This window comes from Cupressus sempervirens, chromosome 3 (assembly GCF_028749045.1).
Source record: "Cupressus sempervirens isolate cs-2001-9-10 chromosome 3, ASM2874904v1, whole genome shotgun sequence".
NCBI classification, from domain to species: Eukaryota; Viridiplantae; Streptophyta; class Pinopsida; order Cupressales; family Cupressaceae; genus Cupressus; species Cupressus sempervirens.
In genome coordinates this window covers 832,080,542-832,092,862 of record NC_143120.1, presented here as the reverse complement: position 1 = coordinate 832,092,862, position 12,321 = coordinate 832,080,542, and positions in this window count along the sequence as shown.

Sequence of the window (12,321 nt, the reverse complement as noted above, 5' to 3'; positions counted from 1 at the left end):
TTAACTATTTAAGGAGATTATTGAGATGATTTTTGGTTTTTGATTAGTTGATGATTAAATGATTATTAACTGTGAAGAAAAGAAGGAATAATAGAAAGGTGAATCGAATAGAATGAGGAAGAAAGATCAAGTAGAGGAAAGTTCAAGGTAAAGGAGAAAGAGTGTGAATTATTTAGATAGGGATCAAAAGTAAGAAGTATAAGTGGAAAAAAGATCTAATAAAGAAAGGTAATGCTAAACCTAAATAAATCATTTGATTGTTACTTTGTTGTCATTGTAGCAAAGGAAATCTCTTAACTGAGTGGACCTAATAAGTTTACGAATTCCTATATGGTAACATCAATAAGTTATGTTTTTAAGTCCTTTAAAGGTCATTCTATAGAAATGTCAGGAAGTGATAAGGTCTAGATGATCTTTGGTTAAAATCCTCTAAGTAGGTCACACTAAAAATATCCATGCAAGCCTTTAACAAGGTTGGCTCTTAGCAGAGCTCAGTTAAAAAGAGTGATTTATTTGAAATTCCAAACCCAAATGATTTTTCCCTTTATAGTATTTCCATGTTAAAATTGTGTGTTCTTTTGTGAGATTTCTTATGTGTTGCAAAGTCTATTTCATGATTTATTTTTTTATGCTAAAACTTGGTATAAGAAAAATAATTACTTCGATACTTGGTATAGTCATAAATAGTGAGTTAAAAGTTTGTTATCTAATAATTAGTATCAGCAATGAGTTCTTGAAGGAAATAATTTTAAAGGGACTTGAGCTCAAGATCCAAATATGTCATACAAGAGAGAGGCACCTAAGATCAACAAGGAGAACTTCTCCTCACAGAAAAATAAAATGAGACTAAACTTATCTAGAGTTTGAGATCATGCTCTAAACTAATTGGAAAATGAATATGTTTATCCTACTAGTCCTATGACTTTGGATGAAATGAATCAGAGAATAGAGTGCAACAATGTGATTGAAATTGACCCTAAATGTTTTGGACTTTGATGATATCAAGAACTACACAAATGCTAAATATAAATGGGACAAATTGGTACATCTACATCATAGAGATAAGAATGTATTGAGAGAAAAGTCAAAAAGGTTGAGACAAAAATATGATTACATGAGAATGAAGGAAGGTGAAAATATTCCACAATATGTGAACCAAACCAAGGAAGTTGTAAGTACAATAAAAGTTGTTGGAGGGGTTATTAGTAACAGTGAAATTGCAAGTAAAATTCTTAAAACACTCCTACTTATCTATTCTATAAAAAATTATGAAATTCAAGAAGTTAGAGCTATTCCTAGTAACACTCTTGCATGTGATGGTTTAGTTGGTTGGTTGTGTTAGAAATAGATAATACTAAGATGGGGGTGAATTAGTATTCTATAAACTTTTTCCCACAACTAGATATTATTAATTACTTTGCAATATACATGCGAAAGTAAACCAACAATATTGAATTGTAAATAAATCCAAACTCAAAGAGAACTCATAACATCATAATTTGTTAACTAGGGAAACCTTGGCCAAGGGAAAACCCAAGTGGGGATGGTACCCACAAGATGATCCACTAAAAAAAAGAATCCAATTAAGGATATTGGTGTTGTTAGGAGTTTATGAATTACACATAGAGTCTTGGTCCTTGCTAGAGGACTAGGCCCTATTAAAAGCATCGACCCTATGAGGATTTTTTTCAACCCTATTAGGAGTTGGTATTAAAATTAAAACTATATGCAAGAAGATCCCACTACCCAAACATGCAATTATATAATTCACTTCCTTAAACAAAACAAGTTAAATACAATAACCTCTTACCTATTGGCAATTGCACTATGCATCTATCTATTCTTACATTAGAATCTTCATAAAGGATCTATCACATAAGTTTTCATATTGCATATTGAGTTTTCATATACATCATATCCATCACATTTTCATAACATACACTACTCATTCTTCACAAGTAGTGATTGTTTTACTTATACCATTTTATTTCACAAAACTCTTATGCATTTAGCTTGATTCTTTCACACGTTATTCTAACCTAGGGTAAAACATCTAGGATTTCATCCTTAAATTTTTAAGTAATTATTTCATGGCTAAAATAATTCCTAACTAGTTGTTAACCCTTTTTTCATATACTTTGTCATGTCCTATTCTCTGTCTTTACTGATGTTTAACCTATAATTTTGACTGTATAGACTATATTGATCTATGCTCTTAAGTACATCATCATGATACTCTGATCTTCCTATTCTCAATTTTTCACATTCTTATTGTCACTATAGACTTCACAATATCAAATTTACCTCTATACTAATATTAAATGGTATGATACTTAGACAATTTTCTAACTCTAATCATTGAATCTTTAGCTATAAGTTTTTCCTTCTATTCTAGAATTATATGTTGCCATAAATGAAAAACCTTAACCTTACTTACTTAGCCATATTTTCAAAAATTTCCCCCTTTGGCATTGATGGAAACATTTGGGAAAATTGGATAAGTTTCCAAAATGTTACTTACAAAAAAATTCTCAAAATTGGCCTTACAAAATTTCAAAATTGCAAATTTTTGGATCGTTACATATTTCCATCTATACCTTGGGTAAAAGTACAAAGTTGTGTCACCTTTTAGGTTGACTTATCAAAACAACTAAATTTGATTATTTCTACCTAAAAATCATTTTTTTTCAAATATTTGATCTAGATAAATTAATTCTAGCTAAGCTATATATGGTTTCACACATTTCCAATTGGAAATGCATATTAAATGCATGTTTTATACTAGTTTGTATCCAATTACTAAAGAAATGAAATTATTTCAGAAAAGTGGCATTTCAAATACTCTTACTATCTTTTATGATATTTTTTAAATAGCATATAAACACCATTTTATAGAGCTCAAAGTCAAGAATATTCTCATATAAGTTTATAGTGTTTTAATTAGATATAGTATATTGCAATTAAAAATTCTACAAGCACATATTTTAACACTCAAAAAAATGTCAATTTTGAGAAAAAAAATAATATTAAATCATATAAAAAAAATCTTAAAAGTATATGACGTTCTAGAGGAGAGAGTCCTCTTCTAGAATGTAGAACTTTTCTTCTAGTTAGAATAGATTTGTTTAGAAAAATGTGGTGGGAGATTAAAACTATCAGTTTCAGGTGAGTTGAAATTTGAATCATTATAAAAGAGAGAATATAGGTCTAAAGCTGATTTTTATTTTTAATTGTTCTAGCTATATATGTTATCTATAATATAGTATGAGATTAAAGGGAAATAAGTTTATTTCCATATAGTTTTGTGGTGGGAACTGGACCCCTAATTTTTAGTGTTTTTAGTAGGACAAAATTTATCTATTAAAATTAGGAAAATACATCAATTATTATTCTAAATAATTATTAAAAATTATTATCCTAAACTTCATCCATTTCTACACATTTCATTAGTTTACTTTATTTTTAAATTCAAAACAATAATACCAGTTTTATGTCATTGAAGGTGAACAAGTTTGTGCTTTTACCCCCTTATACCTCCTAATACTTCTACTCACCCTTTCATTAGACTTCATACAATTTTATTGTATACTTATCCCCCTTTTAAATAAATGACAAAGGTACCAAAACTTATTTACATGCCAAAATTTAGTTCATTACCTCCCTAGTAGGTTGATAAGCAAGAAATATAGTCTCCAAAGCTGACTGTCAAACTCTTAATGTTCTTCTCCCATGAACCCTTTACTCCTTTTGAGATGTTTAGGAAAGCACATAATCCATAAGATGGAGTCTCCACTACATTCAAATATGAGTAAATAAAATTATTAAAGGATGTCTTGGATGAAAAACATTCTTCCAACTAATGTTTAATTGTGCCCAATTTCACATATATGTATTCTCTCATAAGTGAGAACCTCTTTGTAATCCTATTCTTCCTATCTTACAACAGAATTATCTCATCATAATCCTTGCTAATATGTGCTTCAATTTTTTTAATCATTAGTTGACATACCTCATCTATTAGTGCTTTTACTTCTGCATTCTTCTTCTTGTGTTCATCCTCAATGTATTTTGTGAAAATAAAGACATTGTACACTTTGCATACATGATTTATCCTTCAAGCTCACATTTCCTTAATGTCTTGATACAAGTATCAAGAGTTAATAAATCATTTTTGATGTTCTGACAAACAATATCAAACATCTGTGCATCATGCTTGGCCTGAGCTTGTATTGTTGCAACTTCTAAAAAACTTGTGAATTCAGCATCAAAAGCTTGAATCATAGCTTGTGTCCTTTCTTCAAGTTTAGAATTAAGTAAATTCATAGTTAAGGCTCATTGTATCTTCTCAGTTACTTCCATGATAGTTTTCTACAAACTCTTTACCTATTTGTTCTTGTTGATAATTTTGCTAAGTGATGATATCAATTTTGATTGGTCATAATCATCTAAGCCAATGAGTGTTAGGTGCACTTGCTTTTGTCTTCTTTCTTTGTTCCTCTTCTTTTACCTTCTTCTCTTCTTCTATCTTTCCTTCTTGCTCTTTTTTTTTCTCTTTCTCTTCCTTCTTTCTCATCTCTTCCTCCTCTTTCTTTTCTTCTTCTTCCTTCTTTCTCTTTTCTTCCTCTTCTCTCTTCTTATTTTATTCTTCTTCTCTTTTCTTCTTTTCTACCTCTTATTTCCTTTTCTTTTTTTCCTCTTCTCTTGTCTTTTCCTCTTCTTCTATCTTTTTCTTATTTTCTTTTTCTCTCTATTTCTTTTCAATTTATGTTGCTTCTTTCTTCATCCTTTCTTCTTCTTTTCTTTTCTATTCTTTAGCTTCACTTTTTATTTTCTCCTTTTCCTCACCAAAGCTGGTATAATCAATAATATTTTGCCTAAGATCCTTGAAAGGATATTCTATGATGTGTTCTCTTACTTTTTTGGCACCAATTTGCATGGTTTCAGGCCCAATTGAGATCTAAATGATATATCTACCAAATTTGTGTCATTAACTTCTACTTCTATTGTTGTTGAAGTAGTTTGTTCAACTATCATAGGGATTGTGTCACCTATCTTCATTAATTTTTTTATGACCTTAGGCATCGAGGTCATGTAGTTGAAGATAACTTCCTTTCTTTCCTTGTTAACCTCTTTGTAGTTACCTCCCATCAAAAGAATCAATCTTTTTTTTATTCCTGAACAAGTGTTCAATACCCTTCATTATATTTTTTATTTCATCATTTGTGTTAATTTCACAAAACTTTATAATCATATGATCCCTAATTTTCTTACCTTCATCTATAACTCTTCTTCTTCTATTTATCAATCTATTATACAAGTCCTCTGGTGTATGTCTTTGTATAGCTTCAAACCTTTTATTCTTCAAAATCATGTTTCTCACAACTACATTTTCTAACTATAATCTATCCATATTACTATACATACTATAATACTTATTCAACTGAATGAAATTATCACTATTAATAATCTATGCATTTAATTTTTCTACCACCTTCTCTATAGGCTTGTCCTTAGTTTTCTCTTCATCCTCTGATTCTTATATTTATGTGTCAACAATTTTAAGAGATTTTCTTCTTTTACTAGCTCCGCTTTCCTTTTGCTTGACTCTCTTCCTTCTTGATGACTCTGTACATTTGGTCTTAACCATGGTGCATCTCTCTAACTTTCTTGTGCTTAGAGGAGTAGTGGATCTATCCTCATGAATCTATACTTCTTCTTCAAGCTTTTTCCTTTTGACTTTAGTGGGTTTCACTTGTGCAACTCAAGTATAGGGCATAGTAGGTATATATGAAGATGACTCTTCTATGATGACTCCCTTAGAAGGTCCTACAACTACTAGAGGTGTGGCCAAAAACACCTCAATCTTTCCACTAGCCTTAATTTCCAAGGCTATACACTTCACTTCTTCATATGCCTACTTTGTCATACCAAGTTCTTTGAGAATAGTCTCAATTTTATTTTCAACAATTTTCTTAATATCTTTTCTATAGAGTTTTCTCTATACTTCTCTAATATTTTTAGCATAGGTTCCCCATTTGGGACTATCCTTATCTTTCTTAGATTCAATTATGATCTTTGCATACCCTTAAATTATACCTTCACTCATTTCATAGTCCATAGAGTCTATGAGTTAAATGCTCAGCTCAACTACCTCCATAAAAGTTACATCTATTTCAGCTATGAAACATATTTCCTCTTTTTACTTTTCCACCAATGAGGGTGGAATTTTCTATCTCTCCTTCATTGTTGCTTGGAAGTTTTTCATAATTTTTTTAATATCCTCTACAATCCTCTCCTCAAACCATTTCCTATAGTGGTATGTCACCAATTCCATGGTGCACTAATTTTTATTCTCTCATTCCCTATCAAGCATACCAAGGGATTGTCTATTAACTTTGAAAAATAGGTGTTTCAGTATTGTCTCAAACTTGAACACCACACTTCTTGTTTTCTTCAATTTCTCTATGTTATCCAATAGTTGATTCCTAACAATGTCACACATATTAGCCTTCTCCTTCTCTTTTGTCATCAAGTATATTGCATGTAAAAATCTAGTAGGCATTGAGTTTAACCTTGAATTATGATTCATTTTGTAAACAAAGATATTGCTAATCACTCTCACATCGATTTTTTTTATGAGGACAATCCTAATATTCCTACCATCTAATTTGGCCTTCAGATTGGTTTCCACCATCTTCTTCACATTCTTCTCATTGACTAGTTTTTTCCTTCATTTCTCAAACTAGTTTATTTATGAATCATGTCATTATCAATCATGACATGAAAATCTCCAACCAAAAACATTCCTTTATGAATCAACTCAGAATGATTATGCTTCACTCATGGTTGTCAAAATTTATATAGAACATATGATTTACTATATTCAAGTCTTTTAGGTGTGTGAACTCATCTTTTAGTGATAAGTTTCTATGGCACACTAGGTCTAAATCCTTGTGAATATCATTGTATCCAATACTCTCAAATTTTCAATGTATGTATTCCTTGATATCTTCTAAGTGCAAGACATTTTTTGGAACTTTTGAAAATGCTCCTAGAGGAACATCTACTTGAGATATGAATGGATTCTTCTTAAATACATACCTTGGCCTCTCAATAAATTTCAATAGATTCAAATACTTCAAAAGCTTTGTAAAATACCCAAATTTTGTGTAACTAGGGCTTTTCTCACTTCACATTGTGAACACTTCAAATTCACCTTTACTAGCTATCAAATTGCTTTGAATTGGTCCTTAATTCTTCACATGATCAAATGGTACCCAAAATCTTTTTTGTGTCCCTGAAATATTTTGAATTTAATTTTGCATTAATTGTGCATCTACCAAAATTTATAAGAGTTGTTCTTGTTAACTAGTAAACTTGATTGTTTTCATTCTCCTTTGTGTGATTAGAAAATGACTTGTGCTCTTGACCAAAGCTTCCTTATAATATTTCCTACCTTGTGCTAACTTCACAACTTATGACTCAGCCTCTAACTTCTATTCCTTCTTTCTATTACTCTTTCTTTGATAAAAGGTACTTAATTCAAATATGATGAATCACACACTATAGTGGATTTCATTCTTTCTTTGAGTGCATCAAAAAATAATTCTTCTAGAACCAAATATGAACTTATGGATCATTCACCTTTACAAGTACTTCCTTAAATTCTTCAACATGCTCCTTAAGTGCTTCGTTGTAGTTGTTATTGCTATCATTATCATTTATTCTGTCATTTTTGTTATTATTCCTTCTATAGTTTGGATTTGTATTGAAATTATTTCTATCCATTCTACAAAATCTTGCTATCTATCCAAAGCTATTGCACAACTAACATATAGGTGTATTCCTTCTCTTATTAGGCCTATTCTAATTGCCTAGTGCTCTGTAATTCCTTGGAATGTATCCAAGGTTGTTGCATTTAAAGGTAAGTGCACCAAGTTGTGGTGCCAAAAGGGGGATATAAGTGAACACCTTTTTTCTGAAATCAACAATTTCTAAACTTCAACAAGAATTTGAAGATAGTTACACTCAAAATTTTAAGATATGACAAAAACAAAAGTAGTAGTCCTTTGAATCTAGTTTCTAAACTACTAATTTTTTTTAAAAATGGTTTACTTTTAGGTCCTAAAAAAAGGGGGCCACAAGAATTTTAATTTTTTTTAAAAATTCTTTAATCGCTCTGGTCAAAATTTACCTAACACTATGTAGTTTATCCTAGATTTTTGGGGTAATTTTTTAATGTGTATTTTTTTAATGAATTTTTTAATTAGACACATCCCAAAAATGTGATATATGTGTGCTCACCCTAGAAATGATTGAAAACTAATCTAAAATTAAAACTTCTTTTTTTCAAAGTTCATAGAATGAAGTCTAGTTTCTAAAAAATTAAGTTGTTGCAAAATTGGATGAATAAGCTAAAATCTACAGCCCAATTAGTACATGTTGGTTTTTGACAAAAAATGGACATACATTCAAAAGAAATTATAGATGAAAGGCTTGAAATAGTTCACATAAAAAATAAATTATATGGTTATATAGCTAACACATAGAACTACAATGTCATGTAACCTGATTTTATCAATGCTCAACCATGAGGAAACTTGAAGGAGAGCACAAAAGAAAAATCAATCATTTTTTGTATGTTTGTAGCAAAACACATCTCAAACTAGTTTACAAACTCCAAACTTTTGGGTTGGATCCCCAAGAAAAAACCAATTCTTAGGATTGGTAGAATGCAAAGCTTTGAATAGGGTGCACATGCTATTTAAAGCTTTTTAAATTTAATTCTTAATAGCATGTCCGTGCTTTATAAAATTTTTTTTTCAAAAGTACATAAGCGCTATAGTGCATACCACTATAGCATGTAAAAATTATCGCTTGGGATACCGAAGCCATAGTGCATGTGTGCTATAGTGCGTACATGCTTTTCAAAGTGAGAAAAAAAAGGGTGTCTTCCTTTTGGTACCACAACTTGGTGCACACAAGTTCCTTGCTCCATTAGATCTATCTCCATCATTGGATCTTCTTTGTGATCTCCATATTTCATTTCCTACATGATTAGTATCCCTAAATATCCTACTATTTCAATTATTACTATAAAACTTAGGTTTCTTACAATCTACTTCTTTATGTCCAAAACCATGAAAATTATAAAAATAGAAATTAGTAATAGGTTTGAAAGACTTGCTTGCGCAATATCTCTTCATATGACCAACTTCATTGCATGTAAATATCTACTTTTGAATTAAAGTCTAGCCTCATTAGGTGGTTGAACTTGCTAACATATTTCTTAGGTTGATTTACTTGCTCAACTTCTTTAGATACTTTTGTTGATTTTATTGGGTCAATCCTATTCTAATCATTTTCCTTGAGTTTATGGGTTTCAACAACTGGATTTGGTTCCTTCCTAAGTTTAGTTTTCTTGACTAATTTTTCTCTAATAAAATATCCAAGGCCTATTTTATCATAAGAATATCTATGATAGAATAGTTGTTCATCAATTTTCTCACCACTAGAATAAATATTCTCTAAATTTTGCTTAGCTTGATTCAACTCTCCTTTCACAACTATGTTGTACTTCTCTAATGTTGCATGCTCTATTTTGGCATAATCTAATTTAGATCTTACTTAAGTCAGATGGGGTATTAAATCTACATTGTCAAATTTTAGATCTGAATCAAACTTTCCATCATCCTTCTTTAGTCTCAACTTAAGTTCAACAATCTTCAATTCATGTTTCAAAATCTCATTTTCTTTCTTAAGGGTTGCTAACTCATCACTATCATTAGTCTTCTCTTTTGACTCTTTTTTATATTTTAGATAATCAATCTTATCTTCCAGTTTACTAATGTAATATTTTTCATCTTCATACCTTTCTTTTAGGTTGTCTCTTTAATATATACGAAGATGAATTTTCTCAAGGACTTCTTCAAGATTCCCCTTCAACTATTCCATATGCATAGGGATCTTACTCAAGCTATTAAGCCTCTTCTAAGTAACTAATATTTGATACCAATTGTTAGAAATAGATAATAATAAGTGGGGTAGAATCAATATTCTATAATTTTTTTCCCACAACTAGATATTATTTATTAATTTAAAATATGCATATAAAAGTAAACCAACAATTTTGAATAGTAAATTAATCCAAACACAAAGAGAAATCATAACACAATAATTTTTAAACCCTAGCTAAGGGAAACCCTAGCCAAGGAAAACCTTAGCCAAGGGAAAACCTTGGTAGGGATAGTTCCCATGAGATGATCCACTAAACAAAAGAATCAAGTTAAGGATATTGACCTTATTAGAAGTCTATGAATTACATATAGTTCAGTCCTTGTTAGAGGACTAGGCCCTATTGAAAGCCTCAACTCTTTGAGTTTCTCTAACCCTATTAGGAGTTGGTATTACAATTACAACTATATGGAAGAAGAGTCCACTATCCAAACATGCAATTATAGAATTTAGTACCTTAAAAAAACAAGATAGATACCATAACTTCTTATCAATTGATTGTTGTACTTTGCATATCTATGATCTTACATTAGAATTTGCATCAAACATTTGTCAGATAAGTTTTCATGTCACATATACATCATATACTCTGCATTTGCATAACATAAACTACTCATTTTTCACAAGTAGTGATCCTTTTACTTATAAACTTTTTGTTTGCAAAACTCTTGTGTGGTTGGCTTGATGATTTCACATGTTATGCTAACTTAGGGTAAACATCTAGGATGTTGTTTCTAGATAATTCCTTAACTAGTTATTAATAATTTATTGATATACTCTATTATGTCTTATTCTCTAACTTTACCAGTGTTTAACTTGTAGCTTTTTCTTTATAGATCATACTGATCTATGCACTTAGGTACATCATCATGATAGTCTATTCTTCCTATCCTTAACTATGCACATGCTGATTATCACATGTTGATATTCAAGTACACAATTTTCTTACCCTAATCATGGAATCTTTAGTTGTAAGTTCTAGCTTCTATTATAGAATTATATGTTTCCATAAATGACAACCCTTAACCATATTGACTTAGTCATATTTACAATAGGTTGATTGCATGTGAATTAAGAAATTATGATAATAGTATGCCTACACTTGAGAACTCTTTCAAGTCTTCACTAACCATTAGTAGTTCAAAGAAAGACAAGAGAGTAAAGATTAAAGTGAGTCAAAATAAAATGATGATATAGCCAAGATTAAATCATTTCTGGCAAGAAGGTTACCTATAGGCAATGATAAATTCAAAGGTGATAAATTCAAAGATGAATTATCTTTAAATGTAATGAAGTAGGAAAGTTTTCTACTAGATTATATAACAATTATAGGGATTAAAATGTATACAAAAATGACAAGAAAGATCACAAGTATATGAAGAACAAAGACTACAAAGAAAAGGGGAAAAAATCATGCTACATTATTGAGGAAGAACACACTAATTAAGATATCGATGATAAGAAATATGGAGAAGAAGTGGTGTATGTTGTTGTTAAATAAAACCCTAATTAGAAAAAGTATGAACAAGGAAAAAAACTCATTTTAGATTTTAGTAAGAATGATACTTGGATCATTGATAGTGAATTCTCACATCATATGACTAGTGATCTTAGTAAGTTTCAAAAATTTGAATAATTTGATGGTGGAACTATTAATCTAGGGAATAACATTCTATGCCCATTAAAAGTAGAGGATCATTGATGTTTAATGATAGAATACAATGTGATGATGGATATTGGATACAAGCAATGAGATATAATCAGTTGGGAGTTGTAAAATTAAATAATATGGTCATAACCTTTAATTTATGAATGTGAAAGTGTAAATATTTGATGATGATGGATTTGGTTGGTACTAGTGAACGAACTAAAGTTAATATGTTCTACCTTGATCCTAAAGTTGATACTTTCTTGTTTACAAAAGTTAAAGATGTTTGGTTGTAGCACAAAAGGATATATCATGTTAACTTTGAGAACATAGTTAAGGTCAATAGAAAGGGAAGAGCTAGAGGCTTACTTAATTTGCAAACCCTAAGAATACTATGTGAAAAGAATGTCAACTTGGTATGATGACAAAGTCAAGTTTTGAAAGTAAAACATATACTTCTAATGATATCTTGGAACTTGTGCATACTAATCTGTGTGGAGCAATAATAGTGGGATGTTGCTATAGTGATAGACATTTCATACGATTTGTTGATGACTATTTTAGGATGATGACTAAAATATTTATAAAAGTTAAATAACATGATTTTGATATGTTCAAATGGCACAAAGCTAGAGTTGAAAAGAAGACTAGGAAAAAAT